At 49.1% G+C, this 19,565-nt stretch overlaps 1 protein-coding gene across 12 annotated transcripts in view; it reads right to left on the bottom strand.

Moving 5' to 3' along the window:
- Positions 1 to 8,701: 8,701 nt before the first annotated feature.
- The window catches only part of MAB21L3 (mab-21 like 3), a 48,130-nt gene continuing 37,266 nt past the window's right edge, over positions 8,702 to 19,565 (bottom strand). Inside the window, exons 7-10 of one of the 12 annotated variants that reach the window (XR_011494919.1) lie at positions 17,105 to 17,180; positions 12,419 to 15,430; positions 12,036 to 12,278; positions 8,702 to 9,226 (exon numbers count right to left, since the gene is read on the bottom strand). The gene's annotated coding sequence lies outside the window, so the exon portion shown is untranslated. Of the gene's footprint in view, positions 9,227 to 12,035; positions 15,431 to 17,104; positions 17,181 to 19,565 lie in introns of all 12 variants that reach the window. The other 11 variants (XR_011494920.1, XR_011494921.1, XR_011494925.1 and 8 more) reach the window with 11 other exon arrangements.

The following is a 19,565-nucleotide window of genomic DNA, read 5'->3' as shown; positions in this document are numbered from 1 at the left end:
GCAAGGGGTCCTAGCCGTTCATGATTCCACTGAGGGCACAACCCTGAGACAGCAAGCTGGTCCCTTGGGGCATATCCAGTGGTCCCTGTGAGGGCCTGGGGTGTGGGCTGGCTCTCACACCCTGGTGCCATCCCACACCGGCCTGTTCTGACTGGCTCTTTGCAGACAGGGGTGGGGAGATCCAGTCACAATAGGCTGAAGTCCCGTGTGCCGGATCTCCAACAGTCCATGGGTCGCTTGCCCTCTGTGAATAGCTGTGTCCCCTGTTCCTTTAGTGGATTGTTTTATTGTGTCACTGTTACCGTTTTATTGTGGGTACTGCATGCAATCTGGTCTCTCCCTGCCTCACATAGATGTGTAACGTCTCCTTCCCTGGGTGGACTCGCCAAGCCTCTCCTGATGCCACCTGTGGTCAGAGGCTTCTCACAGGGGGCAGAGGCACAGTCAGCTACGTTCAGCCCCAAGTATAAAGCAATAACAACAAAGCAGTGAAGGACAAAATAATATTCAAAATGCCAGGGGCCTCAATATCAACCTCTTTGGTGCAGAACTGGAGGGTCTCTCAACTGAGCGTGAGGGATAAAGTCTAAACTTCAAAGTTACACAGGCTGAGACGGTAGTGCTTCTTTCCACATCCGATGAGCACACAGTGCTCGCATAAGGAGATCTGTGAGGTGAGCTCAAAGGTGATGGGCAGGGCTGACCTGGGGTTTGAAAGTGAGCCATAAAGATAACCAAGGAGGTAAAACAAACTCCTCTTGCTGCTGAGAGGCAGGGACATGAGACGCTTCAGGGAAAGTCCCAAAGACACAAATGGGCAAGGAGAGGAAGGAGAGGGCTAGGTCACATGAGGTGACACTACTGCAGAAATGAACTCTGGTTGGGGGCATCTGAGGGCTCAGTATGGAGGGTAAAGGGCGGATGTGTACCTCATGGAGGAAGGAAGGCTGCTATGGCTTGTTTCGGAAGGGGGCACTCAGAACGAAATTTGTCATCTGAGGGGGAGAGTTGAAATGGGCTGTGGAATTCACAGACAGGCGGAAGATTTAAGGAGGCGAGGGGTGGTCGTGCTGCGGGCTGCGCAGTGTGCTCTTTGGCACCTGCTCTCAGGGCCTGTTCTGCGCAGCCGGGCTGCAGGGGGCCCTGGGCATGCTGAGCAGTGAGGGAGTGTGTTCACCAGAGCCTCTGCCTGGGAGCTCCAGGCCAGGCTGGGATCCTGAGACAAAGGACTCACCCTAGGAGCACCCCAAGGAGTCCTAAGTGCAACATTGCCTTCACCGTCACTATACCTCACCTTCTAGAAAGTTGCGTATGAACGAAATGTATATATTTTGGAGTAAGATACAAATGCACTAATGGAAATTATATTTAGATAGTGCTTTACAGTGGTAGAAGCTATTTTCAAAAACATGATCTTCCCTTAGTCTCTATGACAATTGCAGGGGGTGGCTATTATTACCAGTTTTACTATTTTACAGATAAGGATGGCGAGGCTGAGTGTGAGTGTTTACCACACGTAACAGTAGGCCCAGAGGTGGGGAAGCTCTGGGTTAGTTCAGTGGCTCAACAACACCGTCAGCGATTCCGGTTCTTTCTATCTTTCCACTCTGCCCTCCCCACTCCTCATCCTTGTCCTCAGCCTGTCTTCCTTGGTTGGAAGATGGCTGCCAAATCCTCACACCACAAAACCCAGCAGTGTAGATAGAGGGACTGTGTCTTCCTTGAGTTCATTTTTCAGATTGAGGGATCTTAACTGGAAGCCCTTTCTGGCAGACTTTTCCTGCTGCCGCATTAGCTGGAATAGGGTTCTGTGTCCATTCCTAACGCAATCGCTGGAAGGGGGAAGGCATTATGAGGGTGGGCTAGGATGAGATGCACGGACTGGTTTCACTCTAATTCATGACCACTAAGCTCAAGAAGGCTCTCACACACCATATTTTCCTAGGCTAGTGCTTCTCACACGTAAGTGTGCCTCGGAGTCTCTTGGAGGGCTTATTAAAGCACAGATAGCTGGATGTGGGGCCAGAGTCTCTGATCAGGAGGTCAAGAGTGAGGCCTGAGAATCTGCATCTCTGACAAGTTCTCAGGTGAAGTTGATGCTGTGGGTCCCAGGACCATACTTTGGGAACCATTGCTCTAGATCGTTGACTCTCCTACTGTCCGAGACAATACCATTGGCCTCTTCTCCTTTTTCCTCAAATGTCTAACATCTCCCCACATTTGTTACTCAATCTCAACTGATACCTTGCTGCCCATTTCATTGAGAACAGAAGACGACCTGCTCCCGTCATCACATGTAACACAGAACTTGTACACTTTGATTTCCTTCTTGTTGCTATGGATGAACTGCCATCCTCCTATTTAAGGCCAGTGCCTACATCTGTGCACACGACCTTATCTCCTCTCACCTATCCAAGGACATTACTCCAAAAAACGTCCCCTCATCAGCAAACTTGCTCTGACATTTTCCATCCTAAAACAAAACAAGAACTCCCTGGACCCTAATCCCTCCTCAACTACTGCCTCAACCCTCTGTTTCCCTTTAGAGCAAAACTCTCGAGATCTCTGCACTTTCTTTCTTTCTTTCTCTCCTGAACCCAGTCCAATCCAACTTTTGTTCCACCTCTCCATTGACTGCTCTTGTCGAGGTTGGTGATGACTTCTTGGTTCCCAATTCCAGTAGTGAAGTCTTGGTTTCCCTCTTGCTCAGCCCGTTAGCAGCAACTGACACAACTCGTCCCTTCTCTCTTGGAACACTCTCTCTTGGCTTCTGGCCATTGCTGTCTCTTAGTTCTCCTCCCTCCTCTCTGGCTCTTCCTCCTCAGTCTTTTTTGCCAGGTTGTCTTCATTTCACTGACCTCTAAAGGTCAGTGAGTGCTAGCGCTCAGACATCTCTATCCATACTCTCACTTCATGTCATTTCACCTGGTGTCAGGATTTTAAATGCCACATACATGTTGTGACTCCCAAACTTATATCTCCAGCCTAGATCTCTCCACTGAACTGCAGACCCACGTATCCCATGGCCTACCTTCCATCTCCAGATATATAACGGGCATGTCAAAACTCACATCTCCAAAACTGGGCTCCTGCTTCCTCCCCAGCAACACACCACCCACGTGTACCAAGTTTTTCTTCCTATTCACAGCAAAAGAAGACTTCATTCTTCCAGTTCCTCAGCCCAAAAACTTGGAGTCATCCTTGACTCCACTCTTTTCTCTCACACACCACATCCAAACCATCAACGAATACCATTGAGTCTATCTTCAAAATGTAACAGTCTGACCCCTTCTCACAGCTAATATTGCCACTGGCAGGTCCAAGTCACTCCCATTTCCTGCCTCCACTATTACGAAAGCTTCTGAACCGGTCTCCCTGCTCCTTCCCTTGCCTCCACCTCCCTCCCCCGCCCCCCCATCATCTATTTCCCACACAGCCAGCCAGAGTGATGCCATTAAAACGTAAATCAGATTGTCACTCTTCAACTCAAAATCTCCCTCTGAGCAAAAGCCTGCAGGGGATCTGGCCCTGGATTCTTCTCTGACCTCACTGTCTGCGCGTGCATGTGTGTGTGTGTGTGTGTGTGTGTCTGTGCGTGCTCGCTCTCTCTCTGACTTCTTTGCAGCTACGCTGGCCCCTTGTAGCTCCCCGAATACATCAAGCGCATGCTCGCCTTTACACTTGCTGTGACTCTGCTAGGGGTACCCCACCTGCAGAAATCTCTGGGCCCAGCTCCTTCAGCTTTCTGCTCAGATGTCTCCTGATCAGAAAGGCTTTCCCTGACATTCCTAAATGAAATAGGAACAAACCTCTATCCTCACTTCCACCCCAACACTTTCTCTTCTTTCTAACTACCTGAATTTTCTTGTAGCACATATTACCACCTGGCACATAATATATATATATTTACTTATATGTGTCCCATCCCTGTCCCCCCCCCCCAGAATGTATACAGCATGAGGGCAGGGAATTTGAGCCCAGAGTATGCACTCAATAAAGTCTGTTGATTTAATTAATGGAAAGGGGAGTTCCCATGGTAACCAAAAAATTGGCAACTAAGTGTGGACGATGACAACAAAATGGAGTAACACGACGTGTCAAGGCTTCTAGGATGCAGCTGCGAGGCCAGTAAGGCAGTGCGGCTTATGCACGCCTCTACCCAGATGGAATGTAAACTTTTGGACTGTTCTTCACTGCTGTCATCTTACCCTTCTTTCAAGAAATAGGCTTACTCCCATCGATAAGAACTTTTTGCCTTAGAGCTGGCCTTAGCAACCAATTACCTACGGCCAAGAAGTAACAATTGTTGCCAGCACCAATCACAAATGTCACAAAACAACCTCTGTAATTTATCTCCTCTTGCCTTTCTAAATCCTTGCCTCTTTTGTTCTCCTGGAAACACATTTGAGTTTCTACTCAAACCTGTGTCTCCCGAAGGGCGATTCTTGAAACCCCAAATAAACTTTTTGTTTCTCCTGCAGTTTATGCCTCTTATTCGTTGACATAAGTTATCCTTTGGACTCTCATGAGTTAGATTAGTGGTAGTTGGTCCCACAGAGCCCTGCCAACCCTGTATTTCCAGACTGAGCTTCTGGATCTGCAAGGCCAGACTCTGGACTAAGTTCTTCCTCTGCAGGTTCTGCTATCCTGAGACCGGGCCAGTCAGCTGCCCTCAAAGGAGCTCCATCTCCTCTCGGATTCTGCAAGTCCCAGGTGCTTAGTATTTAAAGAAACTTGCGGCAAATTCCTTTTGCAATGGAGACAATCCCTCCCTGATTGAAAAGTTCACAACCACTCATGTTTATACATTGTATTTCTCAAAGCCGGCCACATAGGCATGCACCCACAAAGAAAGCTACCCGGCAAGGTTCACCCTCTCCTTTCCCACCGCAAGATAATACACTCAGTTAAAACACCCTGATCAGCCAGCCTACAATCATTTTGATGCTTGTGTCTGCGTCTACAGCATAACCACCAGTCCTTGACAAGTCAGCTGATTGTTCTATCAGGAGACTTCCCTCTTATTGGCCTTGATGCGACTTTCTTCTTTCGTGTGAGCCAAAACTTTTTCTCATCCCCAGACAACGGTGTTCTTTTGTTAAAAATAGAAGAATATAGCATCCTGTGAAAATGGCAAGAATTTCCATAGGAATTGTCTTACTTGGATCCTTGCCAGTGTGGCATTGAATGCATGCCTGCAGAATGAAGAGACCTGAAGTGACCTCCCCAGGTGATTTTTTCTTTGGATGACTGCACTTCAGGTTTTGGAAGAATCCAATAGAACATGAGATTGGCAAAAGGAGACAGAGGGATCCACCTGGAAATGAGGCTGAGGCAGGGCGGCAGCCTGCCCCCACCGCCTCCCACCCCTCCCCACCCCCACTCCCCACTTCACCCCTCCACTGAGAATAAATTGAACTAATTGGATAAGCAGCTAAGGCCAGGGGTCTGGGACACTGGAAGGGGTTAGGAAGACTTTCATTATCTTGCCAATGGTAATGCATAGGTGCAGCTGGTTTAGAGCAAGTCACCTGAAAATAAGTCAAATTCTAAACCCACTGGGTAAAATCTTTGCTGAACGGATCATTAACTGTCCACATTGTAAAGAGCAATAAAAACCCTTCCACAAGAAACTAAGAGCCAGTTGGGGGCATTTGTCTTGAGCCTGGTGGCAGAACAGTGTGAAGAAGGTAATCAACACCTGAATTCAAAATGGCAGCTTCATCCTGTATGGAACTGGGCCAAAGGCTGTGAAAATGGCCTGGGGCCACCCATTGATAGAAGTGAAGGGAAGAAATCTAAAGTATAGGTACTCCTGATACCTAAATGATTAGAGTTTGTTTCTCTTGTGTTTGAGTTGGGTATTTCAATACTTTTTAATAGATGTAGAACTAGTCATAGGTGAAAGTGCTTCATAAAATGCAAAAGGCTAAAAAAAGACCTGTTGCATTTTGTTATCCAGTTGCTATTATCCTAATTCATAGTTTATGTATTAAAAATTTCAGGTGAGTGCCTGTGTTACTGTCTCAGTTAGTGCCCCGTCTCTGGTAAGGCATCACAGCTGCTGTGCCTGGGCACCTCTACTCATCTGGAGTACTATCAAGATTCAGGTGTCCAGGAAGAATTGATGCTCAGAACTTAGCTCAAGAGCAGAGCTTGTCAAACTGTACGGTGCCTTCAAATCACCTGGGCAGATTCTGATTCCTTGGGTCTGGGTGAGGCCTGAGATTCTACATTTCTAACAAGCTCCCAGGGGATGCCCATGCTACTGGTCCAGGGACCACACTTTGAGAAGCAGGGCTTGGCACTACACAGTCTGCAACCTCAGCTCTCTTTTCAATCATAGAATTTTCAAGGAGGTGGATTCAGTGTGTAACTGGTTGGGCCAATTGTCTGGAGCAGTGCTTCTCAAAGTGTGGTCCAGGGACTAGCAGCATGGGCATCACCTGGGAACTTGTCAGAGATGTTAATTCATGGGCCCCAATCCTGAGGATTTCTAAACCAGGAACTCAGGGGGTGGGGCCCAGTATCTGCGTTTTGATAAGCCCTCCATGTGATTCTGATGCCCACCAGCGCTTGAGGACCACTGCTCCAGCACATTAAAATCACCTGGGAAGTTAAAAAATTCAAGAGCAGGGTCCCGTCCCAGGGAAGCTAACTTGGTCATTCTGGGGTAGAACCCAGGCATGGGGATATTTTAAAGGGAGCCATGGAGATTCTAATGTGCAGTCAGCATTGAGAACAGCTGGGCTAGAACAGAAAGCCAATCCTGCTCACGTAGGAGAGTCTGCTGAAAAGCATCTCAGTGACCACTACAGGCTGGCTGCTGGGCTGGACAACTATCTGAATGATGTGCACCCCAGGTCTGCAGGGCGACTGGGTCAGAGTGTGGACAATGCAGAACTAGGTCCTCTCTCCTCACCCTGACACTCACCTGCATCCCTGGCTATTCTCTCTCCTTTTGCTCACAAGGTGCTCTGGCTGGAACACCCTCCTGCTGTACTGTCACCAGCCAGAAGTTTCACCCACCCTAAACCCAAGTCTTCAGAAATCCCTTCCTACACTCCCTTGCCAGATGAGATTTATCCTTCCATAGAATTTCATGGCATGTTATTTGCAATTCGTATTTTCCTGTATCACCTACATTTCTTGACTCTTCCCCTCCACTGAATTATAAACTCTTGGACACCAAGAACTGTCTAACACTCAACTTTGTATCTCTTTCTTCAGTGTAAGTGCTGCACTGTGAACCCGGGAGGCATTCACTAAATATTGTGGAAGATGACGTGAGTGGAGCCACATTAAAATAGAGCCAGAGCAGCCACTTTGGAGGCATTGCCTTGCACATCTTGTTTTCCCTATCTTCCAAACTGGACCAAAATGCCAACATTCCAAGAAGTCAGTAAGGACAAGAATATCCTGTCTGTAAGGACTGATGAAACTAGACTTTTCTGATGACTGCATTGCTAACCAATCAGTGAAGTACAAGTCTAGCGTTTGCCTGAAGATCGACCTCAGGTCAATCTAAGAAGTCGAAATCCAGCCTCACCTTACCCAACACCAACACACTCTTCTTTAATACAGCTCACTTCATCCTCCCCCTTTGCCATAAAAACCCTAAGCTCTTCTCCTATAATCAGGACACTATTTGGGTTTGTACGTGAATCTGTGCTCCCCAAATTGCAATTCGTTGATCCCAAAAAAACGCTTTGCCTCTTAAACTGGTTTCTGTTTTTGTGGGTTGACAATATCTTCTTGAATCTGGGGTCAGGACATGTGGGTTTGAGGCTTGCAATTAGTGGCTGTGTGACCCAGGTCGTCAGATCTTTCTCAGTCTCACTTCTCTGTAAAATTAGGATGTTGAACTAGATGATCTTTAAGGTCCCTTCCAAATCTCAGATTCTATGATTCAGTGTAGTCTATTCTTACCCCTGAAAAAATAAGTCTAAACATAAGCCTTACTGATGATGGGTGTAGTTGGCCACTGGGTTCGAGATGAACACAAATTCTTTGATCCTCTTCCCAGAGAGAGGTGGGGTATTTCCCCTCCTCATGATTCTGGGCTGCACTGTGACTTGCTTTGACCAATAAGAGACTGCAGCAGAAGTGACACTGTGTCAGTTCTGGGCACAGTAAATGGGCATCTGAGGAAGGATTGGGGTGAGGTAGGGGGATAGAAGGTGAGGAAGAAATTGCAAACACCGGGGGACTCCAAAGAAAGGCTTCTAATAGAGTCTGGCTTTATGTGTCCTGGAACACTTGCTGTTAGGGGCCTGAACTCTCATGTAAGAAGTCTGGCCACTTTGCTGGAGAGACTACATGAGGAGGCCTTGAGTCTGCATGGAGAGAGAGGGGCCCATGGAGTCCAGCCTCACAGCCACCCCTGCCGAGGTGTCAGGTATGTTAGTAAAATTGTTTTGGACCCTCCAGATCAGCTCCACCACTAGCTGAATACCACTGAGTGATCCCAGTGGAGGCCACCTGGAGCAGGAGAACCACCTGGCTGAGCCCTGCCCTCTTTCCTGATCTACAGAATCACAATACATAATAAAATGGTGCTGATTAAGTCACCAAGTTTAGGGTAGTTCCCTAGGCAGCAATAGATAACAGAAAACTGTGTAAATAGCACTATCCTTGTATGTGACATTCTATGCAGTTTAACCTGCAAATATTGGAATAGATGGAGAAAATGTATACAGATACACACAGAGATAATATGGGCTTGTGGAAGTACATGACATTTTGTGCTATTCCTACTGACTTTGATTTCTCGAGTCAATTAAATGGCCTGTGGATACATTTCTAGAGCATAATGCACAACCACCAAAAACAAGGGCCTCCTTGAGAGTTGTGCTCAAGGCCTATGCAGTAGCACCAAGCGCAACGTGAGACTTGTTAAACGGATGCAAGAGGAGCTGGGGGATTGTAATGAAGGCTTGAGAAGGTGGAGCCCTCCAACAGACAGGACGTGGTCTGCTCCCGAACGCAGTGTGACCATTTCCTCCGGTGAATTTTCAGTGTGGAAGAGATTTCCAAATTGAAAAGGGGATTTTATTTCCTCCTCTCCCAACGAATTTAAACCTCCTCCAATCCCAGGGAGATTTTCCGTGCAGTATAATCAGGACACTTTCAGAATCACAGTCTCTTTTTCTGAATGTGTTTCTTATGTAAATGCCGCATCAGAGAAATTTCTCTCTGTTTTACACTTTGATTCTGCTTTTAAAACCTGCAAAATAGAAACACAGAGAAAGACACCTTGAAAATACTTTGGGTTTCATCTATTTTCCATTTTTACCTCAGGTTTCTACATTTGTTTTTTTACCCTTATTCTTTAAGTCAAGTATATTTTAAAAGTATCCTCTGTTGAACTGGGAACGCAAAGAAAAATGATGATTCCTGAACATTTAGGCTGCCCAAATATATCAAGAAATACAAGGCACTTCGTACTGATCTAATAATCCTCAGAAAGCCACAGCGAAGTCAGGTGGCCCAGAGCGAGGGAGTCAGGGGACAGTTACATCCCCCATGTCACAGCGCTTCTTGAGGCAGTGTGGGGGAGGAGGCGAAAAGAGCCTGGCTCCATAGATCTCTTTCAAGAAGGTTTTCTTTTCTTCCTGACTCCCTCCTGCTTCCTCACCCCCTGCCCGTGGTGTCTGTGGCCCACCCACGGCACCCACACAGCGACGGTCAATCACCACCTTCCTCTGGTGATCTGTTCACGTCTATGGCCCCCTTGGGAGCATCAGCCATGAGGGGAGAAGCCGGCTTCTATCTCATCTCCATATCCCTGCCCACAGCAAAACCAGCAGCTAATGAATAAAAACACTTAATGAATGAACCATTGAATGACTAGGTTTGAATTCCAACTCAGGCACTTACTAGCAGCATTTCCTTGGGCAAGTTATTTCCTCTCTGAGAAGACCCTGGTTTCCTCTTTGTGAGGCAGGAAGCATGGCAACCGCCCCCCTCCTCCCGGGGGGAGTTGTAAGGAATAAAGGGTAACATCTGGGAAGTCTGGGGCAGCATGTGCCAGGCACACAGTAGGTCCTCAGCTAAGGTTCGGTAACTCCTCTTCCCCAGACACATCTCCTAAAGCTGAGCCCACAGATGGATGGGGCCCTGTGTCTGTGCTAAGGGAGCACCTGCAGGGCCTGCCCTGCCCACAGTACCGCCTCACATCCTAGTCATCACTGAATTCAACTCCCTCAAGAACTGGTCCTTTAAGATGAGGCTTCGAGGGGCTGGCCCCGTGGTCGAGTGGTTAAGTTCGCGCACTCCGCTGCAGGCGGCCCAGTGTTTCGTTGGTTCGAATCCTGGGCGCGGACATGGCACAGCTCATCAAACCACGCTGAGGCAGCGTCCCACATACCACAACTAGAAGGACCCACAACGAAGAATATACAACTATGTACCGGAGGGGCTTTGGGGAGAAAAAGGAAAAAATAAAATCTTAAAAAAAAAAAAAAAAAGATGAGGCTTCGATTCTACTTAAAAGGTAAACCTTGGGGAGGGTGAAGGGGACCAGTTCAGGCTGTTATCAGTCACTGAAACCTCAGTGTGGACCAGTCCCAGGCGGGTCCTTCTCATAGAACGCATTGTAATGGAGAAGCGAGGGAGAGAGGGCAAATGGCGCAGAGGCAGGGCTGGGAATGGGATAAGGGGAGAGACGGTGAGGAGGAAGGTGGGAATGTTGGGATTCCAAAGAAAAGGATCAGAAGGGGCTGCCTGGTGTAGAGGAACACATTGCCCAGTTGGAGAGATTAGAGTTCAAATGTGAACTCTTCCAGCAGCTGGAAGCGTGATTGTAAGCACGTTACTTAACCTCTTTGAACTGTAGTTTTCTGATCTGTAAAATGGGGCTAATACTAGCTACTGCCTGGGGCGACTGCGGATTAAGTGAGGCAACACACACAAAGTGTTCAGTGGATGGCTGGTGCTCCTGAGGCAGGAGGCACCGGGGTGCAGGGGAGAGGCCGCGCAGCGCCTGCGCTGGCCCACGGGCAAGTAGGTTAAGTAAGGCTCTCTCTGTGGCCCATCGAGGCTGTGGTTACTGTTTCCTTTCCCTCGCCTCAATTGCCTGAAGCCAGCTGTGACCACAGTGACAGCCACCAACATTAATTATGAGAGAATGCATCTTCTCCATCCTCAAATCCCAAACCAGAGACACAGTCGAGAGCACGACGATAATATTTCATTCCATCGGAGACAGTCGGCCTCAACCCCAGCTCCCAGAAGCTGCAGGAAGGAAACGGTGAAAACATTCCACCGTTCAATTCACAGCTAGGATTAAATACCAGTAGGTGGGAGGCAGTTCAGCGGGCGGGCAGGGCTGGGACCCGGCGGGCGGGCGGCAGGGCCCCGGGGTGTCCCCTCTCCTCTCCTCTGGGGGCGTTATTAAAACTGGGCCGGACTCCTTCGCGATCCCTGGCGACGTCCTCTGGCCCCTCGGTTTTCTCCTCTGCTCCCGCCTTCTCCTCCCACCCCAGCCCCGCCCGCTGCTCCTGCGCCCCCTCTCCAGGTGCCCAAGCGGGGGACAGGGGCCCCACCGGCCGCTGTGGCGGGGGACCGCCAGCGCCAGCCGCGGGCGCAGTCTTTGTCGCCCTCTCCCTGCCCTTCCCTGGCTCCTCCCTCCCTTCCTGTCTCTTTCCCTCCTCCCTGGCTTTCTCTTCCCCCCCTTTCCCCGCCCTCTTTCTTCTCCTCTCCCCACTCGATGAAGCCTCCCCCGCCCCCACCGGTCTGGACCGCCCCAGGAGAAGGCTGGTGCCACCAACAGCAAGCCCAGCACCCCGCTGAGCTTTTCTCACTTTGCAGTGAGAAGGGGCAGGAAGGACATCTCAGCAGGTGGCCTGGCTGGCGTGTCCCAGGCTGCGTGCTGCTGGGAGGCAGAGCTGGGCCCTCCTCCTGGGCATTCCACAGGCCGCACTGCCTTGTGGGCCCAGTCCAGGTGGGCCCCCAGCCCCAGTGAGCTAGTCAGACACTACCTCTGAGAACCACATGCTGGGGAGAAAGCAAAATGGAAGCAAAGACACCTTCACCTCTGCCCACTCCTCTGGGTACAGAAACACTGCAACCCGGCTCAGGTTGTTCACTGGGCCCAGCTGACTGGGGCAGGAGTGCCAGGCACGCCCCTGGGATGGGACCTCTCACGCTAAGACTGCAGGTCCTGTCAAAGCCGGCCCCAGAGCAGAGGGAGCCTTCTCCAAATTCAGTCCCGCACTGTGGAAGCCTCTGACCTTTCCTCCTCTGCAGGAATGGGCTTCTCTATAGGTCATGTTGCTCTAGGAAAGAAAAAAGAATCACCATCTGACTTCTTGTGGAAAGCGTTTACTTAAAATCTTATTAAGGTTTATTTTTAGAGCCTCTGTCTGCTGGCCTATCACCAGAGACAGATTCCAGAGGGTCTCTGTGCTTTGCTGACCTTTAAGAAAAGACTTCAGAGCTGAGAGCAGAGCAGGCAGAGGCAGCTTCTGTCCTGGAAGGGCAGGGTTTGCTATGCTTGCAGCCCTCCCCTGCCTGGACAGGGAGGCAGCCCCAGCCTGGGTCCAACACGCATCCTGGATGCACCCAATGCAGGACGGTGGGAATCCTTTCCAGGGGTGAAGGACGTCACCCCTCCCTTCTGCCAAGCCTAGACATCACGAAAGACAAGTCTCCTTACCCACTCCCACTGCACCCACTCTCCACCGGACCCTGGGAAAAGGCCAGCTTGGCTTCTGGGATAGATAGTCTCATAACAACAATTACTGAGTGTACATTGAGTGAACATGCCAATAGTATTCTAAGTGCTTTACATGTAGGAACTCACAATTCTCACCATGACCCTATTACTATCCCCATTTGTCAGACTAAAAAACTGAGGCACAGAGAGTTTAAGCAATTTGTCCAAGGTTATAGAGCCTTCTGATTGTTTTCCTCATCATAGGAGAGTCCCCCCCGGGAGGCACCTTGCCTCAGCCCTCCTGACCGAGGGGCAGTATTGAGGGCATCACACCCTGGCCAGAGGGCCACAGGCCCTGAGGGGGGAAGGAACGAGGTGTTGAGGAGGAGGGAGCAGTGGAGGAGAACTGCGGCAGGAGTGACTCTGCATCCGGCCTCGTGGAACTGGTGCCAAGTGCTGCCTCTCCCTGCCAGACTGCAGAACCATCTCCCACATCTGCCTCTTGAACCGTTTCTCCTGCCCACCAGCCCCTTAGTATCTGCCTCTCCATCAGACTCCAGACAGTCACAGGTTCTAATGGCCCCCACAGCCCCCTGTTTTCCCAGCTTTGCGGGGCACTGTGGAGGCTATGAGTAAAATTCCCAAAGACCTAGAGAGGAGCCTGGAGGCATCTCAGAGAGTCATGCTGTTCCCCACTTGGAACCAATCAGAGGCAGAATGACTAGAAACAGGAGGTCCGTCACTATAAGATGTGCCCACCTGGGGTTGGGGGCGAGGCTCAGGTCAGAAGGGGATGGGAGGGGCTGTTCCCATCAGGAACGAAATCAAGCCAACAACAAAGAACTAAAATGGCCCCGCTCTGCAAGGCAGGGCCCGGGCACCTTGGCATATTGCTGGGGGCCTTGGAGCAGCAAAGGAGGAATGCCAAGGTGGCGATAAGCCACAGCTGTCAAGAACCACTGGGGGAGTGTGCCCTCGCACACACACATGGACACACAGCTATGTCGCTCCAGCCAATCCCTCTTTCACCCACACAAACTTTGACACATTTTATGTTCCTATTGGGACATACCCTTCTTTAGACCTAAGCCCTGACACACACACACACACACACACATACATACACACTCTAGTGGGCAAAATAAACACAAAAATGTGACAACCCAGTGAAGCACACTGTCATGAGATACACGCTTGTCCGTTTCCACCCACAGACAGGCCTACACCCAGAGAAGCACCATAACAGACTCCAAGATGTATCAACAGGGCATTCCTGGGGAGGGTCCCCATGCCCACTGCTGGCCATGCCCAGACAGCTGTCCCCAGAGCCTGGGTGTCTGGCGCCCAGTTGGCCATAGCTCAGCCGCTCAAAGCAAGGCTGGTTCTAGGAAGCTCTGAGAATCCCAGGAATTGCTCTGGAGGTGCTGGGCTTCCCGCAGGGATTTCAGACACTCAAACTGTGGGGCTACCCGAGAAGCTCTGGGAACATCCCAGAGAGAAAGGACAGTTTTGTCCACTTTGAATGGCCTAAAGCTTCCACGGGGTTCCTCTTCTTACGTGGGCAGTGCCGATCAACAGTGCTCCTCAGCTCCACGGTGTCCACTGACCTGGATGCCGAGTGCTGGTGCCCACAGTTTGTTCTCTATGTAGATCCGCACAGAAAAAAGCATCAGAACTGGAGGCTGAATAGCACAGAATTAAAAGCACAAATTATGGAGCCCGACAGCCTGGGTTTGAATCTATGCTCTGCCACTCACTAGCTGTGTGACCCTGGGCAAGTCACATAACCTCTCTAGGCCTGAGTTTCCTCAAGTGTGAAATGAGAACAATAATAATACTTACCCCATAGGGCTATCGTCAGAATTAAATGGGTACATTTGAACAAAGCGCTTAAGCAGCCTGTATGGCCTGAGCACTCTAAGGAGATGGGTAGACAGGGGATAGGGCCTGAGGCCCTGTGGCAGGTGACAGGGTGGCTGCTGAGGAGAGGAGGGTGGGGCAGGGAGAGATAAATGAGCTTGAAATGACCACAGACCTGTGTCTCTGTGCTGTCAACTCTGATATTCTGGAGGGAAAATAAATAAGAGCATAATTCCTGTAACCGTATTTCCTCATGGAGCATGGTGTGCTCAGCCAGAAAGCCGCAGGACACAGGAACATGGTCCTATTATTACACAATAACATCGAAGATAATGTCCTCCCCAAAGGAGCCCAGAGCACCGAGAGACTGCAGATCAGAGCGCAGCTTGCCCAGGCCCTGCGCCGAGTGCCCGGGGTGCCAGCTGCCAGCATGGGGCTACTCCTGCAGTGCGGACACAATGCCTGGGCCCAGGGCCTCACCCACCGAGAGCTCCACCGCACTCAGCGGAAGCTCTGCATCCTGAGTGCTCCCGCAGCAGGGCCGTTGTCTCGTGGTCGGCTGCACAGACAGGCTACCAACCTCGGAGGTCCCCCCAGCTCTGAAGCCTTGGAGGGGCTCTGTAGATGGAGGGGACCCCTCTCTGCTACCTGCACAGTCGACAGCAGAAATGGGGAGTGTGCTGCAGGCCTGCCTGCTGCCTATTGGCTCTCACTCCCCGGCCTCCTCTGCAGGCTGTGTCTGTGTCTGGGAAGGTCCCATGAGCTGTGGCAGATGGGCTAGAGGGAGACGCCCCAAGGGAGGGCAGGGAGTGACTCTTGGGTCCCTTGCAAGCCCTCGCTGTGGTGTGGACTCCATTTCCAGGCTGCCTCTGCCGGACTGGACTGCACGTGTCGGGAGAGATGCTTTCTCTTCTGTGTGAAGAAGCAGAGACCCACTGAAGGACTGTATGAGTCCAAAGAAATTCCAGAGAGTTGATGACTAGATTGGGCCACTGAGGCAAAGGAAAGCTGTGCAGGATCAAGTATGAGTCTGGTAGGGTGAAGCCTAGATCATTCTCTCTGCTAGTAGAGCCGTATTTGATACTTTTCTTTTAGGAGAAAGAGGGGAGCATGTGGCTCCTGACCTGAGGAGTTCTTAATGCCCTCATTCTGGACCTCCTACCTTCCTGGCTCTCAGACGCAATCATTTGTGCTGGAAGCTGACTCCTAATCACCTTCAGTGAAGGATGGCCAGACCACTATTATTTCCTGAACACTCTGGCAACAGGCACCAGGGAACCCCAGAGTCAAAACAATTTTTGCCTGGATTTCTACAAGGTCCAGGTCTCAAACGGATGTCATAAGACAAGACCACTCTATTCCTAGTGCTCAGTGTAGAGACAGGCCCATAGCAAGTGCTCACAGCTTTTCAAAGCCTTCCCATAACTGATAGTGTAACAAGAGCAATGACCCCGACAGCAACCACAGTCGGCAGCACTTGCTGAGTGCTAATTATGGGCCGGCACAATTCTGCATGCTTTGTATGTATTACCTCATTTCATGTTTTCAGCAACCCTATGAGATAGGTACTCTTCTTAACCACATGTTACAGATGAGGAAGTTGAGGCACAGAAAGGTTAAGTACTTTGCTTAAGGCCACACAGCTACTTAGTGTTGGGGCCAGCGCTTGAGCCTGGGTAAAGTCCAAGCATCCAGCTGGGAGACACAAAGTCTTTGGCACAGGCCTCAGCCCCCTCTCCAGCTGCAGCCCTTGACATTCTCCACCTTGCATTCCACTAAAACCTTTGCACCTCTTTCTCTCTCTCTCTCTCTCTCTCTCTCTCTCTCTGCCTAGGCTGTTTTTCCTACCTCACCACCCTCCCCGCAGTTTCACCGCACCCTTCTGCCTAACACCTACTTCTCTTTCCAGCTTCATCTTACCTGCCCCCTCGTCTTGGAAGGCTCCCCTTCTCTGCATTCTCTAAGTCCCCAAGGCTGAGCTGGGTGCCCCTCTTTTGTGCTTGCATAGCGACAGTGTGACCCCATCTTTGCATACATTGCCCTTGCTATTATGGTGCCTTTATTTCTCCTAACGTGACTTGTTCTCTCTGGACAACAATGATGTCTTATCCCTCACAGTACCCCCAGAACCTGGCAGTCTGGTCAGCTCTTGGTCATCGCTTGTTGAGCTGTGAACTTTACCTCTAGAGGGCCAGAGAGTAAATATAGACTTTGTGGACCACATGCAGACTGTCACTTCCATTCCTCCTCCCAACCCTTTGAAAGTACAAAAACCATCCCTAGCTTGAGCATCACACAAAAACAGGCCATGGGCCAGATTGTGTCCCCGGTTCATGGTTTGCCAGCTCCACTGTCACTGGAGGAGGTATTTCTCAACAAAAAAATTACTAGTCAATCTAATTCAATGATTTTCATGTGAGGGGCAACGCAGGCATTTCAAAAAAGGGGGTGGGAGTGGGCAGGTGTTTTGGTTGTCACAATGCTGGGTGTTGGGGGGCAGGGAGTGGGGTTCAGCAACACTTGGCGCCCAGGAGCCCCAGATGCTAACGCTCAGGGTGGTCCTGCAGAACCGCGACAGCGACTCACCAAGGAGTGTGTGCTGGCCATTTGCTGCTTCTCTCCCACTGCTTTCTGGCAGCAATGAAACGACCTCGGGAAGTCACTGAAAGAAAAGACTTGGTTAGCGGTCAATCCAACAGCCCGGAGCAGCCTGGAGAAGAGCCCACTTGACTCCCTCTTCCCCACTCACTGGAGTTTAGGCACACGTTGCGATGTAACAGGTAAAATTCTCATATTCTCATCATGAAAACTAATCAAATATTGGTCTAAACCATTACTTGAGTGCCTACAGGCACTTTGGAAAAATGTGCCAATAGGTACAAAGGGTTCAGTCCTCCTTTTGAACACTTCAACCATGGTCCTCCAGGCCATAGAGACCTTATTAGAACTGGATGTAGAAGCCTGGGTTTGAGACAACTTCTAGCCCTTATTAGCCATGGGTGAGTTCTTGACTCTCTTAGAGTCTTACTTTCCCCATTTGTAAAGCCAAAATGATTGATCCTTTCCCAGCGTTTTTTCTGGGGATGATTTCGGTAATCCAAAAGATATGAGGCGTACTAAAGCTTTTACGAACTATAAAGCACCATAAAAATCTAAAATCCCCTAGGATGTCTTGCTTTTACATACTTCAGAATCTGGTTCTTCATAAAAATTCTTTCTGCCTTGAAATTATTCCTCTTTAGAACAAACAAGCCATTTGCACAAGAAAACAGGTCTTGTTGACCTTTCATTTTGGGGCCAGATCCTAAGGTTCCAATTTCACAGCATTATTTGGAAGTTCCAGGATAGGCTTTCATAAAGGATTGGGGTGATTTGTTCTGTCACTGATGCATTCATGCCGTCAACATCCATGTCAAGGGTTCTATGTTGGCCCAGCTGTGCAAGGCTCTCTTAAGATTGCTATCTTATCGTCTCCATGTCACAGCAACCCCATGAGGTGGGTATTACTATCTCTGTTTTACAGATAAGGAAACTGAGATTTAGAGAGTTTAAGGAACTTGTCCAAGGAAATTCAATGAGAAATTAACTATTTTATTTTTTAAAAACCAATTTTCTATAAAATTAAATGTAGTTATTTTAATCTTTCCAGAAGACAAAACAAGCCTTACCTTCTTGTTAAATCGCCAACATATGCGCAATCCTTCTTCAGTAAAAACCAAAATATGCAAATGCAAAAGAACTTGATGGAAAAATGCAAATTCCTAAATTTCAGAAACATTGCTTTTTGTCTGTTTTTCCTATGTGCTAAAAGCAGATCCTGCAAATCAGTTTTTGAAGAAAAATTGGAAAGGAAGTGAAATACGACTGAAAACTTCAGGAAAAATGAAAAAGACTTGATTATGAGGACTTTTGGCTGTTATTTCTCACTTTCCCCAGAATTCTTTGTTGGTTGATCTCTCTCGTGTCTCAAAAGGATGGGAGCTATTTTCACCTCACATTTCCTGCTCTGTTCCTTCATGCAATGAGCCTGAGCCCTCAGGCCTCAAGCAAATATTTTCTCTCCCATCCCTTGCCATCCCACTCTCCTTTGCCTCCAATGACTCCAGCGTTTCCTGGCTTCTGTAGACCAGAGAAGCCAAAATCCCACAGCTAAGTCAACTCATGTTCACAACATGGCAGCATGCTCCAGGGTCTGCCAATGAGTTATTTTATTGCCTTGAGTCCTTGACTTGCAGGTTCTTAGCTCAATTTCTGACAAAGCAGAAGGACGTACTATATCTGTGAGGTTGCAGGATGTGAGGGAAGAGGACTGCTCTTTTGATATTAGCTTTATTTTTGTCATCCCACAGTCACCTCAGCTGGCCCAGAAAACACTGAACAATACCCATTTCTCTAAAGGCTTTTGGAGATGCCTTCAACTTTTGGAAGAACCTCAGTCTAGTGAGTCTGATTAGTTCACTCCCCAGATGTGTGTGCATTGAGCGGGCCAAGTGTCCCAAGTGACAGCAGGCTCAGCTGGACACTGGGAAGAGAGGTGTCTATAGGGCAGGAGATACTATTACTGTCGGGCAAAATTTCCTCTAACTAGCAATGGCCCTCCCCTAATACCTTCATTATAGAAATCCAATCTATTCTCAAGGCCCACCTCACACTCTTGACCTTGACCGCCTCCGCTGGAAGAGACCCCCCACTGCAGTGCTGCTGTGCACCATGCAGAAGCATGTGTCACTGACCACTGTGAATCCTTGTTTGCACGAGTGTCTTCGTTTCCTTCCTGGATAGTCAGTTCCTTGAAAGCTGGAACTAAATCTCATGCAGCCTTGGACCCAAAATAGCACCTAGCCTAGGCTTTGCACAGAGGAGGTATTCAATAAATTATTTTGTTTTTAAAATAATAGCTTCTTTAGGTTTCTGCAGTTTTTCTGGGTTTAACGGTTATAAAAGTGTATGTGGGAAAATCTCTAAATTACTTGGAAATTAAACAAAATACTTAAAAATAATCCATTAGTCAGAAAGGAAGTCTGGAGGAAAATTAGAAAATATTTTA

Source organism: Equus asinus, chromosome 16 (assembly GCF_041296235.1).
Source record: "Equus asinus isolate D_3611 breed Donkey chromosome 16, EquAss-T2T_v2, whole genome shotgun sequence".
NCBI lineage: Eukaryota > Metazoa > Chordata > Mammalia > Perissodactyla > Equidae > Equus > Equus asinus.
This window is presented reverse-complemented; position numbering and strand designations above follow the sequence as displayed.